At 37.9% G+C, this 23,873-nt stretch overlaps 1 long non-coding RNA gene across 1 annotated transcript; it reads left to right on the top strand.

The window, feature by feature from the left end:
• The first annotated feature begins 1,774 nt into the window (after positions 1-1,774).
• LOC147653055 (uncharacterized) lies at positions 1,775-23,517 on the top strand. Its single transcript, XR_015287443.1, has 3 exons — positions 1,775-1,960; positions 2,467-2,506; positions 20,221-23,517. It is a non-coding gene; the product is annotated as an uncharacterized LOC147653055 (long non-coding RNA).
• Positions 23,518-23,873: the final 356 nt, after the last annotated feature.

Raw genomic sequence — 23,873 nt, 5'->3', positions numbered from 1 at the left:
ATTGAATTCAGTAGAATCACTCTGGATTATAAAAGTCATCTTTGGGAGTAGAAAATGACCTCGTGCCCCTTTTCTTTCCACCACAAAAATCCTCTTTCCAGCTTTCCCATGTTGAACAAGGACAGATTGGCACGTGCTACTACTGCACATTTCCCTCCCAATTACCCATTTCCTCTCCTCTGTGCATTTTTGGAACAATGTGTCATGTTCTGAAACCTCACATACCTGAAACATTTGGAAACACTGAGTTCTGGACACATCTGGTTATTAGATTCGAGATGGCTGCCCCTTCTGTGAATAAAATCCTCACAACTGCCATAGGAAATTCCATTACATTTTTCCCCTCTATGTTAAAATTTTGCCTCCAGTATTTTACTGCTTAATTTATTAATAAATAAATTTTATAGAAACTATGAACAACACTGCAGAAGCTTAAATGAAAAATGTTCTTTTTAGAACAAGGACATAAAATCATCTTCCAGGTGAGAACATACATCCCCCAGAGCTAAATTCAGTGGCAGAGTTTGCCATCCACTGTGGTGAATGCACAGTGAAGGTTTTTCTTTGGGAAACAGATCTGTAGATGGATAGAAGTAATGTTTTTCTGTGAAAATTTGTGTGTGGCCATATGATTAGCAAACACTTTCTTGCAAAGTTTTAGTGTGAACAGCTTGAGAAACCTGTTTGACTTCAGCCTACTGATGTTGGATATCAAACTGGCACACAGAAGGGCTCTTAATACAAGCTTCATCCTCTCTTCTTAGGAATTAGTAGAACAGTGTATTTAGGAGTGTCTTGACTCTCCTTACTTGCTTAAAATAACATTTTTCTCATGCCAGAAGAGTGTAAATGAGAGGCTGTCTGCTAACTTAAATGCTGAGTAGCTTTGCTAGAGCTAGCAAAAAAATTGAGGCTTGTGAATTGTATACCATTGAATTCTCTGTAATTTGGCTTCTATCAAGAGGAGTTCTTTCTCCTCTGAATTTTAAACATCACTCTATTTCCACAGCAGATAAAAGACCCCAACCAACTCATTAAAAGTTATTAGAAAATGATCGAGCATCCACTTATATATAATCTCTTCTGTTTATAATATTTTTTTCTTCAGTTAACAAAAATTTACTTCTCTTTTTGAAAAAAAAAGGCAGATACTACAACTTGTTATAAAAAAGAATAACCTTCTTTTTACATCTTTCTCTCTCAAGAAAATCACTGCTTATTTTATAAACTCATTATGTAGTAAGCTGGTGATCAAATAATAATTTGTGAGTGCTTTTATTTCTGGTAAATGGATGAGGAACTAAAATCCAGTTACAGCAATGGCAGCTTTTACTAACTACAAGCCAAAAGGCTAAGGATATGTCTGAACTAACTTGGATGGTGCTGTGCCTGCCTTTGACAAGTTGTGAATTTAGGGATGAAATAAGTTTAAGGATAGCGATGGCATGAGGAAAACAGGCCACAGGAGGGGATGGAAGAGCTGTACTAAAATCTTTCACTACTTCTGTATCTGTAGATTATTACAGACTTTAATATGAAAGACTTAGCTGAGTTGCTGTCCTACTGAAGAGAATGGAAATATTTACACTGTTGGTGATTGTACAGTATCAGTAGCTTGCTGAATTAGTGGTCAACATATTTAGGAAAAAAAATAAATTATCATCACCCTGGAAGTCTGTTTGCACTTGCTACCTTTCCTCATGGCCTAATGCCCAACAGCTGCACTAACAAGAGACACTATCAGCCTTAATTGTCCTTCACCTCCCTCCCTGCTGGAAGGGACCAACCTGCTGACAGAGCCCTTGTAGTGCTAACTTTTAAAGGGCATTGGTTAGCTTAGACAGTGAGGTTTTGCTAACTTGACTCTTTTAGACTGAAATTAATTAGGGTGCTCCCCAACCTCCACCCCTTTGGCCAGCTGCTTATGGGCTCCATGTGTGTTCACATCCCGAAGCACAGTGTAAGTAATATATGTGGGTCAATAACAAGCAAAAACTGAATTTGATAAAGGATATGTTTTGAATATTAATTATAGTAACAACAAATATAAATGGGCAACACAGTGACCAAAAAAAATAAAAAAAAAGCTGCAGTGTATTAAATGCACTTTTTGTGATTACACCTAGTGCAAAGTATCATGATTAGACCAGTAAAGTGAGCAAACGTGTTAACAAGGGGAACCAGTAATTTAAGCCCCAACAGCTAGCAAAAAAAAAGGTAAAATCTGGTTTATTTATGCATAAAATATTATGCATTAAAATATCTTTATTTATGCATAAAATTATGCTATATTGTTAAAATGGCAAGACACTGAAAAAAATGAGCTGTAGCCAATGCTTGTATAACTTGGTATTTGTAACTGGTATTGGGGCTTAAAGGAGCTTCCTCAGTTCCTGGATCTTGAAAGCAGAGGCCACTTCCTTTTCTGGTAATAGTTAAGGATTTTTTCCTGTTCTTTCTTTCCAGTGAAGAGCCTGTTTCTCTCTCAGGTGCACTAGCAGATGGGGTGAGTGTGAAACCATTTCTTCTTTCTTTTGCACTCAGCATTCACTGCAGCACACGGTGGCCAAGGAAGGAATGGGTGGAAGGAGAGGGCGCCTCCTGGAGAGCCTGGTGGCCAGGGCCTCTCATGTACTGTGCCAGAGCAATGTGTTCCTTTGTAGCTTTCTCTGTCTTATTTAACCTTTGCATTCTGGACCTGGTCAGTCTGTGTCTCGAAAGAACTCTTCCAGAAATGATAAATCTTACTGAACATACTGGGGAAATGTGCTTCAGAGGTCTAGGACTGGGTATAAAAGCTCAGATGCTTAAACTGGAGTGTTAAGAGTGGTGGGGCATTGCTCAGCACTTCATTATTGCAAGACTTCAAGATGGCCAAGCTCCACTTTTTATGAGCACCTAAACATCTCCTGTTCTTAACCTCTCCTATTTCATAAACAGGATGCCTCACTCATTTGGTCTTAAGTGGAACTTGATAACCATAAATCAATTTTTTAAACTGGTTTTCTTGAGTTGTCTAAAAATTATCTTAACACATTTGCTATGTACATACAAGAAGCTGGTTGAAATTGTTAGTCAAGAAGAAATGGAAAAATCCATAGCAGTTGAATCTGATATTTTCCTGTGTTTTAGAATTTGGAAGCCTGATCTCTGCAGCTCTTAATAAACTTCTGTAGTATACTTTGATAGCTTATCTCTTTGCAGGCAAAAAAATAGGTGTTATTCTTTTCCAGTGACCAAAAAGCTGGATTATGTAGTGATGCAGCTTCTACACAACGTGGTGTTTTCTCCATGCAACACAAAATGTGCCTCCAGCAGTGTTCACAGCAGGGGAGTTCAGCGACCATTCCCAAGTAATGCAGGGAAGGATGGTGCTCAGAGGTGGGATATGTAGCTGCTAAAAGCTCACAGAGTGGTGAGCTGTGGGAAACACCAGCCTCCCGAACTTGCTCTTTTAGAATAGGATTGGGACAGTGCCTGACAGAGCAGTGGTGGCTTGGGGTGCATGGTAGGAACACCCTGCAGCTATGGTGTGGAGCAGTCCTTTGCCTGCACAAAGTGGACTCTGCCCCGCTGCCATCCCAGGACTTGTCAGCACAGTGTAGCCACTGTCCTTGTCTGGATAACAGTGTGTAATTAGTAATTGAAAGTGGCATCAGAAAGAGCTGCCCTCTCCCCCACCCAGTATTGCTCCAGAGCAGGGTAGTTGTGTTGCTGTCAGGGATCTGAGTCCCCATCCCCTCCAGGGGAGGACCATTGAATCCAAATCACCTCTTGCTGCATGAGAACAGTTGAAATTCCTAAAACTTTCAATGGATGTACCTGCCAAAGACACTGAGATTCAGCTGGTGGCTGCTTCTGGAATAGTGTTTTTTTAAATGGTACTGAATCTCTCATTAACACCAGCCACAGGTTTCTTAGGATTGAGTAGCCCGGAGGAAAACTGCTCTGCTTCAAGATAAAATGCATCGAGGAAAGCCAACAAAGGGGAAAATTCAGGCTCTTTAGGTGATGTAAACCCCGGGGAGCAGATTTACAATATATACTGTATACACTAGATGGCAATGTAATACCTGCATAAAGAGGTTACCCCCAAATTCAATAAAAAGTTCTTTCAGGTAGGTATTACGAGCTCTTTCAAAGTAATAGCTTTACCTTAACTCTTTTACAGTGAGCAAATGTTCTAACAAGGGGCAAAACACAGGACCAGTTTAGATCAGTAAAGGACCACTAAATTAGTGTCTTGCTTGTTCTCATTTGTTTAATAATTTTCGGAAAAGTGTATTTATTTGTCACAGAGTGTAATTATTTTAGAATGTAAACTGTGTTAGTATGCAGTTTGACCTTTGTTAGGTTGTGCATCTCTTATCCCAGTTTGACCCTAGCTCAAATAGCTTTGAAACATCCTTCCCGTATATTCCCTTTAGAATACTTTAGACATTGCAGATGTTCCCTTTTCATTTCCTCTTATTTTGTCCGATGAGCAAAAGCCTGTGTAATAGCTTGATAATGTTTCTGCCGCATAAGGAAGCTCTGTTGCATGTATATCTCAGGTTCACCTCTTTCTCAGACTTTGCTGTGCCTTTCTGGATTTATCCCAGGCGTGGATAAACCTGTGATAGTATTTGATTTAACATATACTGTACTGCACTCTAGCTTTTCATATATTTAGGTGATTGCCTCATTCATTTAGAACCAGTGCTGAATATTCAGTAATTTGTACTATAGTGAGAAGCTTTTTCTCAACTGTTTTGTGGAGTTTTTTGTTTGGTGGGTGTTTTTTTTTTGTGTTCTTGGGTTTTAGATTTTTTTTTACTATTTATTTGTTTCACATACTATTTAAATAAAATTTAAGGGAGATCTGCTCTACTGATTCTGATTCTTTTTTAGTACTGCTGTCATTAAGAATCAAACAGGGAAATTGTGTTGCAGCTTTTGAATGATAAGAGAAAAAGTTGATATTGCAATTTTTACGTGTTCACCTTTTAATCTAAATTTAGATTCAATTCATCCCCTTTGCATCCTAGCTTTGTTGTGCAATCATAATTAAATGCTTCTTAGGGAAATTCTTGATGTTGCTTTCAGCCAATGAAAGCTTAGTGGGACACTCCAGGTGGTTTTCTTCAGTATTTCTGGTGTCTGTGCATGAAGAGCTGCAGTAACAGAAGGCAACCATAAGTAATCCCACATGACCCATGTCAAATATCAGTCTAGATTTCAGATAGCTGCTCAACTTTGTTTTTCAAGTTTTCATGTTCTGTCTCCCCAATTAAGTCTTCTAGTATTCCCCCCCAAGAACAGTCCCTCTCTCTCTCTGCTTATTATTTCTGTTCTATCCACTCATCTGCTTTTTTTAGTTACCTTTTCCTTCCTCCTGTCTTGCTGTATAGAACATACAGAGAACATGAATTTATCAGCTTAAAGGGAATTAACAGAAATATTTTTTTTTTTAATCCTGTGATGGCTATGTTTGGTATTACTATTTTTTTATACCAGTGCTTTGACCCTGTCACACATTCAATTGATAGTTTTCTCAACAGGGCTGATGAACTAAGCATACACGTTAAAATACAGAAATGTACAATGCTGCATTTCATGCGTGACTAATCATTGTCTCGTATTTATCCTGACTGTGTCTGTCATACCATCATACAATGGCTTGGCTTGGAAAGGGCCTTAAAGAACATCAGACTCCAACCCTGTGGTCAGGGACAGGTCTTTCACTGGACCAGGTTGCTCAGAGCCACATCCAGTGGCCTTGCACGTTTCCAGGGATGGGGCATCTTCCTTCTTGTCACCTAATGTGGTGAAAGCTCCTTTGCTATGCCTGCTTCCTTAACTGCTTTTCCAGCAAGGACCTGCTCTTGAGGTCGAGGTTGACACTGGACCAAGCCTTGAACAGGGACCTCCATTACAAACCAGCATGAGTTTGTGTTGTGCTGCAGTATTTCTTGCCTCAGGGCTTTCTTTTAAGGTGAAACAGAAAGTGAAAGTGAAAACTGAATTAATTCATTAATTTGTGGAAAATGCCTTCCCTAGCTTGGTAGTATGGCCTTAGATAAAAGCTGGTCGAAAATGCTCCGTGAAATCCTTTTGGTGTTTTTGATTGCTGAAGGGACCACAGAATAAATTCCTCCCTTCCTAATGCTGTGCATACCATTGGAAATCTTTCATTGGAGACATTTTATTACTGTCGTATTGTCAGCAAATTAAGAATACTAATTTTTAAAGCCTATTATATATGTATCAAAACAATCTCTGCTTTGACCACAGCTGGTTAAATACTGTATTTTAGCATCTGTTATTTATGTTTTGATTTGACTCTTTGACACAAAGTTGTTTGCTCTTTTGGTTTCTGAGTGAGAGGTTCCTTGGGGATATAATGTTAACAGCCTTGGGTAAAAGTGTCTTCATACCTGCATATAGAGCAGAAGATTGCTACAGTAAAAGGATTAATTTTACACAATTAAGTTTTTCACACAACTGAACAGCAGTCTTTTCTTGAGTGTAGAAAAGCAAGGCAACCTATGCAAAGTGATTGTTTCACTATAATTTTGGAGCTAAAATCTTAAGTCATCACAATATTCTATATCAGATAAATTTCCTTGCTTTATAAGCTACTGCACAGTTCCAGGTATTGGAAAAGAGCAGAAACTATTCCATATGTTATTATATTTTAACATATAAAGAATGTGTATTAGGTAAGGAGGGAAAGGTCAGTGTAATTGGTTTAGCCTCCAGATATAAGTCTTATATATAACTAATTTTCACAGTTCTTACTAGCAAATTCTGCAAAGTGGTTTTCCTAAGGAAGAGGGGGAAAAAATTGCTTCACTGGTAAACTGATTTGATTCCAGAATTACTGACTTATTGAGATAAAAATGAAAACTTTTATGTGTCCCTCTTTGATCAAAAATTCCCAAGATAAATCAAAAATAAGAAGCATCTAATAAGTCATGGATGAATGAAATGCTAAAATAAGTGTTTTGCCGTGGAATGTCAGCCCGTCTCTGTGGCACTTAGAGAATCTCAACCCATTTAGTGCTTTACAATTTCCAGCTGAAATTTCGTTTTCATTTTGTTGCTATTTAGAGTTCTTTATGTGAAACATAACAGACCTGATGTGACTTGTCTCTCTCTTTATTGTAAGTTAGATAGTCAGACTGTGGTGATGATTGCAGTAGCATGTATTTGTTTTCTATTTAGGTTGGATTTAGACTGCCCCCCCCCAAGTGTTAGAGTTCCCAATAAAGGTTTTTATGTAATTATGAGGTTCTATTTCCTAAAATTAAAATAGTTGTAGGGATACTTCCCACTGCAAATCTTCTGCATCTTTTGTCTAGATACAATGTTCAGATTGGACAGCTTTCCCATCTGACTTCCTGTTTTCTAGATTAAAATGCATTAACTGTGGAGTAAGTTAAAAAATTTGTCTTGGCCATTTTAGCAAGAAATGCCTACAGTATTTATGGTGGTCTGCAGAGCTCTTAAGCTAAGTGGATAAAGCAGCAGCTGACTGAAATTCCTGGAGAGAAAAACCATATGACTATTACCTCGAAAGCAAGACATGTCCAAAAAAAAAATCTGAGCTGTAATAATTTTTCGTGTTCACATTTCCAATTATTTGACCTGTGTGTTTTGGGAAAAATCTTGCAACCCTTTGTTGAGCAATTGTTTCTTTAAGCATTTGCGTTTGCCTTGACGTCTTGGCTTATCCAGGGAGCCTGCTTTGTGAGTGAGCTCATCAAAAGCTATGGTATCTGGAAGCCAGCCTTCCATTAAATGTGCCTGAGGCCACCACTTGGGTTGTGAAGAAGTGTGGCAGTTTTTGAAGCTTTTTCCAAAACAATTCTTTAAAAAAACCCACCTTGATGAGCCCTTTGTGGTAATGGTTATGCTCTCAAAATGAAAGAGGCATTCAGGATTATTTTAAAAATCTCATTGACAATCCTTCATCTTTATGCCTTAAACACTGGAAGGAAAAGGATGAAACAAAACAAACAAACAAAACAAAACAACCCTTCCTGCCCACCAACACAGAGAAAATAAGTTTATTTTTCTTCAGTATACAAATATATGGCTGTTTTCTAAAGTATAAAAATTCTTTAATGTTTTTGAATATGTGCTACACTGATATATAGAAAGAAAAGCTTATTGAAAGTACATCATGCTTATATTGCATGCTGAATTCCCTCTCACTCGTCCTAAGCAATGGCTGTGTTTATGCTGCACAGAAAGCTAAACTGGCCTTGTTCTGAAGAGTCACAGTCAGCATGCTTGCAAAATCTGGCAGTGGAAGGAAATCAAAATGCAAAGAAAAAGGATTAGAGATGGTAAAAATTAACAATAACATATTAAATATTGCTCAAGTTGTGATGCAATATGGATGAGTTAGGTGAAAATAGCAATTTTTTCTTGCTTGCATGTTTTTTTCTCTCTAAGAAGCTACATTTTGTGTCTGCTGGTAGCTAAAACATCTGTAGGATTATGAAAAATTTGAGAAGAAGAGCTAATTTGATAATTTGAGTATTTGTAAAGCTGTAGGTAATTAAACTACTTTCAATCTGGTGAAGAAAAAGTAGTGAGTACTCAAACATTTCTCATTGCACTTCAGAACTGTCTTCTGGTATCTTGTACAGATTCACTGCGATAAGTAGATGAAAAAGAAGCAGTTGCTATTGCAGCCAACCACTGTTGAGAAATGAAACAAAAATCTGGGTCAGATGAAATAATGGAGGGCACCTGGGAAGGGGGTCAGGCTTAGGAAGAAGTTTCTGGTGGGTGATGAGGCAGTGATATTGCAGACTAAAGGAGAAGGAAAAAAAGAACCGTGAGTTTAAGTTGGCAGTGGATTATTGTATGAGGTGGATAATGGTTAGGAGATATTTGAGAAGGGAACAGTAGAGGTAATGAGTTTAGGGGTGGAGGAGGTACTAGCTGAGGAGGGAAAATGCAGAGTAGCTTTTCAAGGCAGAGAAAGTACTTGGAAACTTGGACCAAAAACAAATTCAAGATTAGTGACAGCAGTGTAAGCACAGCTCTGACAAAATGGTGAGGGGAGGAAGGGGCAGCCTGTGCTCATTCTGCGTGCTGAGCTCTTCTGGCTGAACTGCCATGCTGGTTTGTGAAGCAAAGCATGGTTACAGCATCGAGGATTTGGGGATGGGGAGGTGTCAGCCCCTGGTACCCTGATCCCCAAAGAATGCAGTCACAGTTTGAGCTGATAGCTGCTGAGAAGGACTGTGTGCAGCAGATCAACTCGGGAGGAAGGCAGGGTGGCACAGCCCTCGGGTGGCAAAGGGCAGAGCCTCAAGCAAACACATCTTCAGACAGGCCTTGCTTGCACTTCAGCTGGTTTCTGATGCTGCTCGAGGCTGTATCCTACTGAACTTGAATGGTGCAAGGCAAAAAAAAGTGGAAAATCTCCAATTCAGAGTGCTGAGAGAGCGTTTGCAGGAAGTGGTTAATGGGAGTGCAAGGTCTGGTGATTAAAAAGCTTGCTGCAGCCTCCTGTCTTTGATCTTACCATGGTGCTTGTCCCATCGATCATTCCAATTTATTGCCCTATCTATGCGCGTTTGTTCTTTGTGGGACTATTTACACAGTCCATCCTCATCAGATTATCAGGTGATTTACTCCCTGTCTACACAAAACCAATTCGCAATGGGTGATCCCATTGATGTGCAAGTGGGTTTTACACAATTCAGTTGACACTGAAGTAAATTGCAGTGCCATAAACCCACAGGTTTATAGTGTGTGCGCACAAATGTGGATTAAGGGGTTGGCAGAATATCAATTAGACTGATGTTGATTGCTCTACAGAGCAAACTTTCAAAATAGAAAGAAACTTAGATGAGAAATATTCCAAGCCCTATTTTGCAACATGGTGACCCAGATTAAAACCTACCCTGAAGCAGATCATTCCATGGTTTAAAAACATCTCAATCTGAATATTTTTTAATTGTTAAAAAAAAAAAAGGTGGGGGGAAGCTAAGAAAGTTGTTTAACATTTGGAGTACTGACTTCCCCCCCCCCCCCCCCGCAGCTTTTAAATAGGGGGAAAAAATACCTAAAAATATATTATTTTTCTATAAAGGGGTTATTTGGATGAGACAATACAGTAAAAGAATGGCTCCTACTCTCTGTACCCATAAAAGAACTTAAATATTACTAACATACTTCTAAATTTCCCAAGAGCCTGAACTACTATTCAATTTTAAGCATATTGGTTACTGAAAAGTATCAAGGCATAAGAGAAGACTGAAAAGAAGAACTGCTGATAGAAGCAAGATAAATAAATAAACAAAACCCCCCAGAATAACACATGCAGACACATCAGGGCATCTGCAGTGAATTTTGCCCCAGTCTGGATGCTGGGGAATGAATAGCAGCTCTGGAGCCAGTGATGGGGATGGCTGTGGAAGCAGTAGAATCACTTTTCTTTCTCTGGTGTGCTTATGCTGCTCAGGAGAAAATTTTCCCTTCTACATTTGAGGGAGGTGCTACCATATCTTTTTTTTACATCTCCCTACCTGGCTTTCTGTTTGTATGAATTCTGCTGTTTAAACCTTGGGCTCTGGTTCAAGTGTTTTAAAGCTACTCTGATTCTTTTAATCTTGAGTCTTATCTTCAAAAAAAAGGAGCAATAATGATTAAAAATTAAGTATGGTACACTGAAAGCCACAAGGCTGAAGTACAATTTCTTTGGCACATCGGTTCAGGTTGCTTTACCAGACACCCCAGCAACCTGGTGCTGATGTGGGACTGGATTAAGCTGATTGACTCTGTATTTGGGAATTAATGATAAAGATGTAAAAATCGGCTCCAAAGGTACTATTATGAAATACTCTGTGTCATTGCCTCCCTTAGGCAGTGTTCTAACATCTGAAAGCAGGGAGTGAGCTATAGGCATTTAGCAGTTGCACTCTGAACTGCGTGTGTGTTTAGCTAGATTTTGAATGAACATTCGCTGTTTTGCTCTTAGTACTGTAGCTGCTCATTTTTTCCCAAGAAAAAGATGGGAGGGCAAAAAATCCTGCATCTTATAAGCTACCAGGAGTAGAAGCCTGGCTTTTACAGAGCAGTCTCCAGTAGGAGAAAATAAATTTTCTGATAATGGCATTGCCCTTTGTTTCTGTAGACAGCAAATTCAAAGGACACTTAGAGTAAATATCGAACCATACAATACGTCTCTTGGGATAGACATTAATTTGAATCCTGAATGATGTTTCACTCTAATAAAGTCAAAGTCAGACAGAATTGAATAAAGGATGTCCTTCACCTGCTGCTTGGCCTGTCGCACATTTTGAGGATGAAGTACTGGATTACATTCACATAGCTAATGAAAGGCCTTAACAAATGAGAGAATATGCTAAAGAGACAGGGAAGTAGGTCTTGCTTCAATAAGAAACCAACTGTTCCCAAAGTGCTCTTTTCTTTTTTTTTTTTGGCCCTTCCCCCCATGATTAATCTGTATTTGAGACTGTTGACCCGAGTGATCATTCCCAAATGATCGTCTTTGCTTCCATTCTGCTTAGTCACTATTATTCTAAAGCTGAGGCTCTGTGCTTTCCTAAGAGAGGTCCACTTGTTCTGCTTGTCTCAATTGGTGTTTTTAGAAGACATATGTTTAATTAAGCTCAAGAGGAGTTAAACCAAAAATTCCAGGAACGGTTTTAACACAAAGAATGAAGAACTGCTAAAGTTTAAATGTTGAAACATTTTGACAGAAATAATAAAGTTTGTTCGTTACATTTGCTAGGAAGGGGAGACTGGAATTCCACGCACTGAACAATTGCAAAGATTTAACACTTGGGTATAAGAACATTTTAGAAATAAATGTATAGGGTGGTGATTTTCCAAGTGGGACTGAAAGTTAAATTAAAATCAGATCAAGATGCATGAAAAGGTATTGCATACCATTTTAAACTGGTGTTCTGTGATACACTGACATTATTTTGGCAATATGAAAAGTAGCACTTTTATAAGTGAGTTCACACTGCCCTGGTAATTTCAGCCACAGAGCTACAACAACATAACTGGTGAAGAAAGATGAATGTGATTGATTGGATAGAGTGCATGGATTAATAAGTGTCAGAGCAGAGAAAAAATGTGCAATGAAGAGAAACGGGGCATGGGAGAAGGAAAACAGGTGTTGTGGCTTACTAGAAGGTTTATGGAATTTGGCACAGAGTATTATCCCATATTTAGTGAAGCTGATGGCAAAGCTCCCATTAACTTTAATCATGCAGAATCCAGACATTTCCCAGGGTATCCAGAAAAAAAAATAAAAAAAGATTGTAGAGGGGCAAAATAATAATAATGAAAATATGGGAACCTGGACAACGGCAACATTGAACAACACAAGCTTGTCAGGAGCCAGCCAACAGGAAGCAGTGATTTATTAATAATATTCTTATTCTGTCTTATTGATCAGCTGAATGCAACTATAAACAAAGGTAAAACTGCTTTAAAAAATTCCTGTTCTGTCCTCTGCATCTCCCAAAATAAATGTCCAAATGTTAACTCCTGTGAAATAGTGTGGCTCAGAACAATATGTGTGTTATTTGTTGGTTGACTGTGATGATTTAGAAAAACTCTCAGTTATTCTGTGTAGATGTTTCTAGCAGTGATGAATGTGAGACAGTAGTCACTTTTCCCTCCTTAGGGAAGAATAGCTCATCAGACAGATGTTCACTCTGATTTTTTTCTGTTCAGCCTATTTATGTGTCCTTAAATTTGGTTAATTCTCTTTCCTCTAAAAATGGTCCTTTAAAGTCGACTGAAGGACATTTAAACAGGATTGGTGGGGTTCACTATGAGACATCTATTTTGAATTCTACCATTTCAGTATGAGAATAACTTCAGTTTGCATGCTCAAACCACAGTTCTCTCAGTCTGTTCAGTGAGTGTCTTAAGCACTGTTCAATTTGCCACATATTGGTGAATATATCTTCAAGATATTTTTAGCCTCTGATCTCTGTCTGAGAGTACCTGACAGTAAATAAGCTATGTACATTAGGCAGAAGGGAGGAAATCTCAAAAACAAGTTCCAAAGATGCCAACCTGATCTCTACTTAAATTCTCATTCTAATTTTTTTTTTTTTTTAATATAAAAATCTGGATCACAGAAAAAAAAAGGAAATAAAAAGTGTTTTGGTTAAGAAGTTATGAAACAAGTTGCTAGATGTTATCTTGAGATATGGGGCTACTTAAAGGAAGGCTTTATGAATAGTGGAGAAAGTGGTGTGGTCTTTATTATTATGTGGTATAGTCTCATTCAGCATTATATATCATTTTCTTTATTGGATTGTATGATTCTGGATTCAGTGATCCATTATGAGAAAAGGTCTTGGATTAGTTTACTTCTAAAATTCAATTGTCTACAGTCACAGCACTATGAACTGTTTATAATTATATTTGGGAAGTTCTTGGACATAGGAAACAAGAATTTTTTTACTGAATGGATTTTTAATTCTAAGCAGAGTTCCCAGAGTTATTTTCACGGGCTGTACCTAATAGTTTGGACTTAGAATAAGGGCCTTACAATAAAAATAGCCTGTGCCATAGTAACTTTTTGTTCCAAGTCAGATACAGGATGTTTGCATGCAAGAGAGAATCCAGCACCATTACTGAGGGAATCATTGAGAGGGACCAATGCAGCTGAATTTTCTAACAGTTATTTCAGGCAACATAAGTTTCTGTCTCTGGCACCTAGCTTTGCTCTCCATCAGAGCAGTTGGTGGATGCTGGGCCTACTTGATAAATCCTGTTTCAGAATATACAATATATATAAAGTGAGAAGAACTTTCCTGTGCAGCTCAGTTGCTGTCACAGCCAAACACCGCTATCTGGGTTGGTATCAGCAGCCCTGGCCTCCCTCTTCTTTATCAGAGAGATGTCCACTGGGCTTTCTTGTCTGGCTGTTCTTGGTTTGCAGGTCATGCAGAGTATCTGTTAACTCTGTTAGCAGCTCTGGGAGGGACTTGGTGGCTGCAGCAGCTGTAGTAAGCTGCAGGTTCTGCTGAGCTCCACCACAACTGAAAGCTTCGTGCATAAACTCCATAACAAGAATTTGAAGGTTACAGTTTTGGCAACCTTGGCTTTTCAGTAGCATTTCAGCAGAGATAATTTAGTGTCAATTATGATTTAATTTTTTCTGTCTTTGAACTTGCAGTGTAGTAAAATGACTTGAACCAGCTTGAGGAGCAAGAAAACTTCAGTAGTAATCATTACAAAAGTGCATATATTTTTCATTAATATGTGTTCAGGATCAATGATTATATATGCTTATCTAATTATAATAGTTACTATCCAGTCATTGCTCTACATCTGAAAAACGGGTGCCTTTTGGCTTGGGTATTGAAACTCAAAATTCTCCAGTTATCATCACCTTTAAAACATTTTAATTACATATATTTTTGTCTTGTTGTGTCCTTAACTTTTACATTCCCATCCACATAAATTCTTTATGTTAAAATGCCTAATATTAGCCAGAGATTTTATAGGCTGTTTTCATATAGGGAGATCATGTAAATACATGACAAAACAAATGACATGACATTTGGTTACAAATGTAACCAAAGAGCAATGAAAAGCAAAGGACTTAAGCAGTACCCACATGAAGCTTGTTGAAGCTGTATTTGCAAAGAAGATGATGAGCCCTGGGAATGGGAGGATCTGCTGGCAGCCAAGCAGAGCACTGATTTTGTGAGAAAGTGGGCACTGGAGTATAGTAATATCTCAAAAGACAAACCTGTTAACAGAGATGATTATTTTTACATTAATGAAAACCTTATTTGGTGTTTACTTATTCTATTACTTTCTCAGATCTTTTATCTTTTTCCAATTCAATATGAACTACATAGGTCTATAATTTAGATAGATACATCCATCTTTAAATCTCCTCAAATGCTGCTTTTCTGTCTGTCACATTTGTTAAGAACTTGACCTCATTAATGCTGACAGAGACTTCATCTAGCTGAGTGTATGCCAGTACTAACGAGACTGATTATGAACTTTTCTGGGATTTGAGTGAGACCTAAATCATGGATCATATTGTCAGTGTCTGGGATTGTCTGGATGCTTGATTACAAAGCTGACTGTCCCCAGCATATTCTGTGGTCTAGCACTGGAAAGCTCATGATGAATAAGACAGTTGCAAAATTCTGCAAAATCCAATCAAGTATGGATTATGAGTTTAATTCCACGTTTCATTTTAACTGTGTCTGATTTAAATCTGTAGGTCTGTAGAATTTATGGAAGTTCCTGTGATGAAAAATCATTAATCTGCAGCACCCAGACTAGGTGTGTGAACATAAGTTTTAATTTAGTATTGGGAGGAAAAGTCTTTTGAATCTAGCGGTGCAGTGACTTTCATGGGATTTTGAGTAACACTATAAAGTATTTCTGAATAACTTCTTCACAAAGCTGACAAGAAAGCTTCAGAAAATTTGTCTCATTTGAAACTTCTAAAATGTCACTTGGATACTGATGTCTACATGTGTGGAACCAAAGTAGTTTTCACTCACTATCTCTAGTAAATATAAAGTTTAAACATTGACATGCCACTCATTTAGAAATGGCTTAATTAAGGTGCTTCTGAGATAAAGTGTGTAAGTAATTTGGGACAATGTGCTGTCTTCCCTTGCTCAGGAACACTTGTGAAAATGTGCTGATGGCAGGGTAACAGTCTGCTATTTAGAAAGTGCAGCTCAAACACTTTGTCTTGTCTCTACCTCTCCATTTCGAAGTAAATGTGCTGTTTCTTCTCTGCCTGCCTCAGACCTTATTTCGCTGACCATAGTAGGAAAACGGTATCCAATGTCCTAAAATGGCATTAAAGGGTGATACCTGTTGCTTTGAAGTGGTAGTAATTGTACCTTGTATTCAAGATCTATGGCAGGGCAAAGTTGCTAATTGATCTTGATTTCGGGAAACTATTTAAATCTTTAGTATGAGTGTCTATAATCCAAAAATATTTTTTTGCTTTATGTTACCTACAATGCCTCATTCCATCCTGCTGTGAGGATAAACATGTAACATCAACATCCAGGGAATTATCCAATGATATTGCAGATAGGATAGATATGGAATTAGCAGTGTTCATATAAAAAAATTAAATATTTAAATATTTAAATAGGTCCTTGTGTGTTGTAATTGTGCTCAACTCTGAGCTATTTTTCTTTTGCTGTACAACTAATCTACTAGCAAATGATAGGTTTACAAACATGCCTTCTGTTAGAATTATGATTCCTAAAGTCTTCAGTTTAGATGTAGGATCTTTTATTCTAGAAGTCAGTATAGGAGAAAATGCAGTCTTCAAGGGAGTGAAATACACAAGTCACAAAAAAACAGAAGAGAGAAAGTAGTATTATTTTAATCTCAGTATTAAGTGCGTAAGGAACCAATCTACTGAAACTGAATGACTTGCCTCAATGTAATCCAAATTTTCTTGTAGTAAAGCCAAGAAGATGATTTTGATTTCCCTAATGCTTAACCCCACCCTTCCTTCACAATATTCATTATTTTAAAGCAATCCCTCAATCCTGTTCATATCAAGTGAGAACAAAAGAAATCTTTGCATCTTGACAGGGAAAAGCTATTAATTTGCAAAGAATGCCCAAAGGTTTGACAGTATAAATCCTGCAATACCTGATAGCATATTGATGTGTTCCTTGTCCCCAGGGTCTTTGATGCATGGATTAAGAGGTTTTTTTTATTCTTCTTTTACCTACATGCAGAATGCTAACTGTATGTTAAAATGTTCAATCTGCTTACTCATTATTGGCAAGAGAAACAATTTTTGAAACTTATTCTGGCACATCTCCATCCCTAAATCTGCTGCACATAGCTGTTCTAACGTTTCCTTTTTTCTCCAGAGTAGGCATGGTTACTTTTTGTCCTCTACAGAGCAGATCAGTGCACAGGGAAATCTCATCTCATCCCCAGTACAACTTGACTCCTGTGGTGTTTCAGTACTTTATCCTGGCCATCTGTGTCTTACTGCTTCAGCAAGTTTCCTCTTAGTATTGTTGTTAAGCATTTTCTGCACGCAGACTTTGCACTTGGAAATGAGCAATGTTGTGTTAATCTAATTCTAGTGAATCAGCTAGACTGTGTAAATTTGCAGGGACATGTTGTTTGGACCAGAATACATATTTCCTCCCCAGCCCCCTGCCCCATATTTCCTATTTTGCTTTCTTTTTTTTTTCTTCTTTCTACTAGTCTTCTAGTCACTTTCTATTCAGATCTCCATCCTATTGCCCATTACTAGTTCCTTTGAAAAGAAGCCCTGACTTCCTCAGGAACATAGTGCCTCTTTATAATTGAAAATTATTCATCAGGCCTTCTTGATTCTAAGACATGAGGCAAAGACATTTAGGCAAGAGGGAGGGTTCATAAGGTAGTTCAGTTTTTGGTGTTGATCTTGTTTCCTGTAACCTGCTGGATATTATATACATAATATCCAGTGGTGTAAGAATTTAAATGTGCTTTTGAAGAAGGAAAGGAAGCTTCTTTTCTAGAGACTTTTCTACTGCCATTCTGCAAAGTTGTGCTTGCTGTTTTTCTCATTAGAGATCTTTAAAATAAAACACAAAAGCAACACAAACCAAAATAAAAGTCAGCAAGACATTTCCTTAAAAAACAAAGAAGAAAAGTTTCATCTTTCTAATTAATAGTGAGAAACAATCCAATGTCTGTTAGTGATGGGATGCCTGTTTCATTAGTTATTCTTCACAGCAAACAGATGCTTCCTACCATAAAACATTAAGCATCTAAATAGATGATGAAAAATGAGCAGATATGGCAGTCAGGAAACACAAAGAAACTTTGAGCCACAGTAGAAGTGGGGAAAGATGGAAGTAAGTAGTTCAGTAAAGAAAGCTGACAGTTTCTGCATAGACCAAAGTACCACCTGGATCAGGTTGACAAGTGCAACTGAGAACAGAGGTCTTTTGGGCATGGTACCTTTATGTTTGCAGCACTACAGTGTCCTGGAAATTGCTCCAGGGCACTGGAAAGTACAAAATATACCCACTTCTGGAAAGCCAATATTCCATCTCCTTCATATTATACAACACTTTTTCCTCTGTTTATTTGCTTTGAGTTCAACAGAGAGGACCTTAACAATTCAGGAAACATAAATCCATCTATTTTTGAGCTTGTGAAGCCTGGTCCAAGCAAAAACACCATAGAGAATGTGTTCACACATTTTTTTTCCCCTTAGCTCTGGAGCACACTGTATTTTGCAGGATGACTGCAGAAATGCAGAACAAGCGGCCCACTGTCACTGCTGCAAGGACAAGTGGAGTCATCCCAGTGATGATGAAGATGGTTGCTGTCACCCAGCCCTGCTGTCACATGGATGTTCCCAGCAGCTGGCTGGGCTGGCAGCTGTAGTTTTGTGTCTTTCTGTGTCTTTTTATCACTGGTACAGTTCCAGAAGCTTGTTTTATGGTTAGGGAAAAAGTCTTACTTTTCTTGTCTTACTGACAGTTTTCCATTGCTCAGTTGCCTGAGTAGGTTGGTCAGCTGCACATTTTACTTGTCCACTTTTTGTGGACATGAGTTAATTTGAGTTGAATGTTCACTGGGATTTTTTTGACTGACTGTTGTGCACAGATACTGCTTATTTATTGTTATCCTTTTGTAGCTGACAGAGACCCCTGTAGCAGGGAGCAAACAGCTCTTAGCCTTGTTTAATATCTCCAATGTGTAAGAGGCTATGCAGTCCTCCTGAGTAGAAATAACTTGCTTAACAAAAATAAAGGGGAAGAGATGGCATCATGAAAAGGCTGTTCATAATGACCTGCATGAGATTTGCACAGCAGTGATTTAATCTGAGTAAGACTGTCCCTATTAAAAAAAAAAAAATCCTCTTGGATGGGTGAAAGAATCTTCCCAGTAGATTCTGGATGAGGACTTTTGTAGTTGAAACTTCTTTATAAGGTTTTACCTTGAGCATTCTTTAAATCTCTGAGAGTAGGAATTGAATTTAATTATTTTTTAAAATTATCTTTTATGTCATATGAATTTGCATTTTTTTTTTTTTTAAGCTGAGGATGAATGTAAGTGTCAGAAAACTAAATTTGCAGTAATGGGTACTCCACAGCAGCTGAAAGTCCTTGGGTGAAGGACTCCAACTGCTGGCTTGTGCTGTGGCCTGGCACCTGTGAGCCAAGTGTGGTGAGAGCCTTGGATAATGAGAGAGGTTGATGAATGTAGGATAGTTTGACTTTTTTTTTTTTTTTTTTTTTTTTCATAACAGCACAGCAGTTCTGAAAATATACAAATGCATTCTAAATGTTTGGCTCAGGTTGTCAGATTTATTATTCTTTAGTTTATTGCAGATGGTAAATTCTTTTTAATCTTACTTTTTAATGTTCTGTACATTTGTTTGTAAATTCCTTTACTTCAGGAACATCTGTATTTTGTTTTCCCTAGCATTATTAAAGTTGCATCAGATTTTCTCTCAGAATATCATTATGTGCAGCAGTGCCACCAGATTAAAGGGATTATTATGATTATGAACTACCCATACATTCAGTTCTCAGTTCTGTGCCAGTCTGTGAGCTGGCTGAGTGGATCTGATTTGCAGCATGGCTGTTTTCTACAATATGCAGATGATTAAGGCCTGTAATTAACTAATGATTTATACAGCATTTTAACAAAACCTTTTTGCTCTCATTGTCTACTCCCGACAGAAACCTTTCTGTAGCTTCAGAGAAATTTCCGCTCCTGTCTCCTCTAAACCTCAGCTATGAAATATCTCTTAATTTGTAAAGGAGCTTAGCATTCCTCTTTGTAGTGGTGGAGATGGCTGTGCAAACTTCACAGCTTAGCATGGAGCACGATGGGGGGAAATACAAACTTTAAAAGCCACTAGGTCAGAGAAGAGCTTTTTGCAGCTATCCTCCAAGTGCAGCCAGCAGCTGTGGCAGCTGGCCATCCTCTGCAAAGGGTAAAGCTATAAACATGGCTTTTGAGGGCAGAGCAACCCATCATTTCTGAAGTAGCTGTACATGTAGCATCTCCTTTAAGTGACAACCTGAAACAATAATAGTGTTTAGGAACAATGCCTTGTTAAGGGTAAGTGATGCTGGAACGAGGGGACCGTAGCCGCCCTTGACTTTGACAGCCTGGGAGCCAGTGAGGAAGTGCAGATGGAGCCAGTCTGCATCAGCCTCTTCACACTCACTTCTTTTTCATTTCAAACAGCAGGAAAATATTGAATGGTGCCAAAATTGAAACGAGCCACTCTGCATACAATAGGAAAAATCATAGAGCACTGAAGACCACCTTAGATGTGAGTTGAAAAGAAAAATGTGTGTACACATCTTGCATGTATTGCTGATCTTCTTCCTTTAAATCCCCATTATGAATTTTCCAGGAAAACATGTGACAAACAACAAAGAGAAAGTCCTCTGATTTATGTTCTATTCTAGAATGGAAGAAGAGAACGTTGGAAAATATTCAGAGTTGTTTAAAAAATGGGGGCACATTCTCAGAAAAGGGAATTTAGAGCCCTATCGGTCTCCTATTTAAATCAGTGGCAAACTTCCAAGTAGTTTCAGACAATGATTCAGCACTGAAGATAAACATATTTTTTAGGTTATTCTCTGCACCTCCCCTTTTAAATGCCTAAAAACAAAAGTCACATTTAATGCAAATAGTTCTTACTGGTAATATGAAATGCATTCAGTGGTGTTGTAACTACTTTGATAATACCAGAACTTACATTACCACCTCACCCCCCAAAAAATTATAATAACAATGAGCAACAAGCTTCATCAGAAGTATAAAAGAAAGCTTGTATCTTCAGTTAGAGGAAAGGCTTGGAAGAAAAACTCATTATGGCAAAACAGTATAAAGTTTTATAAAGTATAAAACTGAGGTTAAAACCAAAGGCCATGACCTATGAGAATGGAGAATACCTGAAGATCAAATTTCTGGGGCCAAATAAAATCTTCTAAATCAAAAGAGCTGTGCTGATTGTTTTCAGTGGCTTTGAGTTCAGGCTTTAAATTGGATAGAAATTATTATGCCAGAATTCCTATAGCATTAAAGGTCTAAAACTGAATTTTTGCAAGCTGGTGGCCTACTGTGTGTGAGGAAGTCATGAGGGAAATAAAAAAAAAATCAGGAGAAGGTTGTATTTATTCTGCATGTTGAATTATATTTTATGTTTCAGTCTTCAGACTGTTTTGTCACACCTTTGTACTCCTTCAGCATTGACTGAAAATATATTCATCATTCTGAACAGTTGGGCAAAATTTGAATTCCATCTGTTTCTTCCCTAGTAAGTAACAGGAATGAAGGTCTTAACAAAGAACTCCCCCTTGCTAAACACCATATCAATGCTATTTGTGGTTTTATGTCTGAAATTTTAACTTAATGTATTTGGGCAAAGAAAAACTGCTTTCCTATGCAGAAGTCCATATGATCAGACAGCAGTGACAGCTGATTATCCAATCTGGTTAAAAATGCACAGCCATTTCTGCTGTGTAACAGCTTTTGGGTTTTTTGCTGGTACATCAAGGCAACTTTAGTAGGATAATAGTTTTATATGGAAAGTTATATGAACGAGAATTCCACGTCTCTCTGATGAGCACTTCAGTTGTGACACAGTCATCCAGAAATCTCTGTAGGTTTATTAAAATGTTTCTCCTTTCACAGATTAGACTCTTTCAGGTTTTTCTATCCAACTATTTTTTTTTTTTATTATTATTATTTTGTTTTACATTGTGCTTACTGCTGATCTGCAAGACAAGTAAAAAGTAATGCTTTCTGCAAGGACCTGAATGTTAGCATTTGGATGTTGGAATCTGTCATTATAAACTCTATCTAATACAATAGTCAGTTCTATGACTTGGATATAGATAGAAGGGTGATACACAAAATAAACCCAGATAAACTGTAATCATAGGCATTGAATACCCACAGCTCTAGTGATCCCTGTGGCTGGGGAAGAAGTAAATCTGGGGTGTATCAGAATAAAGACAAAGGAAATGGGTAGTGAATATTGTACTAAAATATTTTTGTATGTCTGATATAATTGAGGGGAATGCGAACTGAACCTCTAATGGCATTGCATTTCAGCTTACTCTCCCAAGTTTTTGAAGCTTATTCCCTAACTTATGAAGAAATTGGTACAAAAGGCATGACAGTTTGTTCTGAGTGGTCCTAGAAATGGATGTACAGTCAGTCCATAGGTATCTGAAGGCAAGCATTGGCTTCCCCTTTTGACACAGAGCCCACCAGTGCAGTTCTTGTATCCCACTCATTCCCAGAGAAACACAGTTATCTCTAGGAGCAAATAACTCTGCTGCTGGAGAAGATATTTGTCATTACCACAGATAAAACAGAAACTTGATCTGAATATAGCTGTTCCTGACTAAAGGAACTAAAAGGTGGAGTCCAAGAGCTCTGCACTATGCTGTTTTATTCTTTTCCTGAGAAAATAATGGGTTGGAAACTATCACGTATTAATCGTTCTCATTATATTTCCTTTCCATGTCCCTCTTACATGTCCTTTCTGCCTAGTTTATGACTTCACATGCAATTACAATCTCAAAGTGCAGGTCACCATGTTCATAACGTTACGCCCGTTTCTGGCAACATCCTCATAGCCTGGAGCATATGCTTCCTGTATCGTCCCCCTCTCTTAGGGACAGAGGCTGTTATTGCTGATAACAAATCAGCTCCTCGGTGATTCACGGGAATTAAAAGCCAATACAACCCAAAACATTTCTATCTCCCCCAGCCTTACCATTTGATACGGTGCCCGTACTCAGGACTTCCTAGAATGGTGTGGTCACCACCCCCTGATGCTCTTTGGCATGAGCGAAGTCTTCAATGTCCTTGGGTAAAATGACTTTACTTTTTGGAACAGAATTTTATTTTCTATATCAGTAATTTTCACTGATTCCATGGAAACTACTTGCAGGACCTTGTCTAGTTTTCACTTGCATTTATGGGCAATTTGCCATTCAGCATTCGGATTATTTTTGCACTCAAATGTTTTTTTCTCTGTGACTATGTATTAAAAAAAATAAATCTTTAACAAATGGACTTCTGAAAGTCAGAGAGGTGATTAAAAAACACTTGTCTCAAGACTTAGATCCTCTGCTACAGTCTGCTCCTTGGATAAATTGCTCTGGAGATCAAGAGTAGTGAAGTAAAATTCTGTACTTAGAATATTTGAAGCTCATGGATAATGAAGGGCTCATTGGCTGAGCTAGCAAATGCTTTTTCAGACAGATTTCATCTCTGTCACTTCTGCACAGTGTGTTTTGTCGATCCTTCACAGCTGGAACTGGGATTACAACAAAAATTTCTTCTAACTTTTGTCAGAATCTCTCACACTCAGGGCAACCCCTTAAAGCCACCTTTGTTACAACTAGAACTTAATGCAAAACAAACCAAATTCAACCTAAAGCATGCTGCATGTCTGTTTTTCACCTATAAAGCTGTATTGTTTATAACTATTACCTACTTTCAAAAACAAAAAAGAAAGACCAAAAACTCAAATGAGCACCTATGACTTTGATCTTGGAAAAAATACAAAGAAAAAAAAAAAACCCTAACAAAAGTATAATCAGAAAATTTTAATACTGTGCTTGAAAACATCCTGTAAGTGCCTCCCCCTTTAGAGTCAACCTAGATGTCCAGTTTGAGAATCTAATCTATCATTAATTATGGTTTCCCAGAAGAACTGGTAAAATATCCTTGCATTTCTCAGTCGATTTAATTGAATGATCAGCCTCACCTTCTGAAATCCAAGGATCATTTCACAGCATGTTGCCAGGATGGTTTCTGTTTACAACTCTCTCTCTCTGTATATATATATGTATGTATGTATTTTAAAGCAA

This window comes from Cyanistes caeruleus, chromosome 5 (genome assembly GCF_971803275.1).
Source record: "Cyanistes caeruleus chromosome 5, bCyaCae1.hap1.1, whole genome shotgun sequence".
Classification (NCBI taxonomy): domain Eukaryota; kingdom Metazoa; phylum Chordata; class Aves; order Passeriformes; family Paridae; genus Cyanistes; species Cyanistes caeruleus.
Note: the sequence above shows the minus strand (reverse complement) of the source record. Positions and strands in the feature narration are given on the sequence as shown.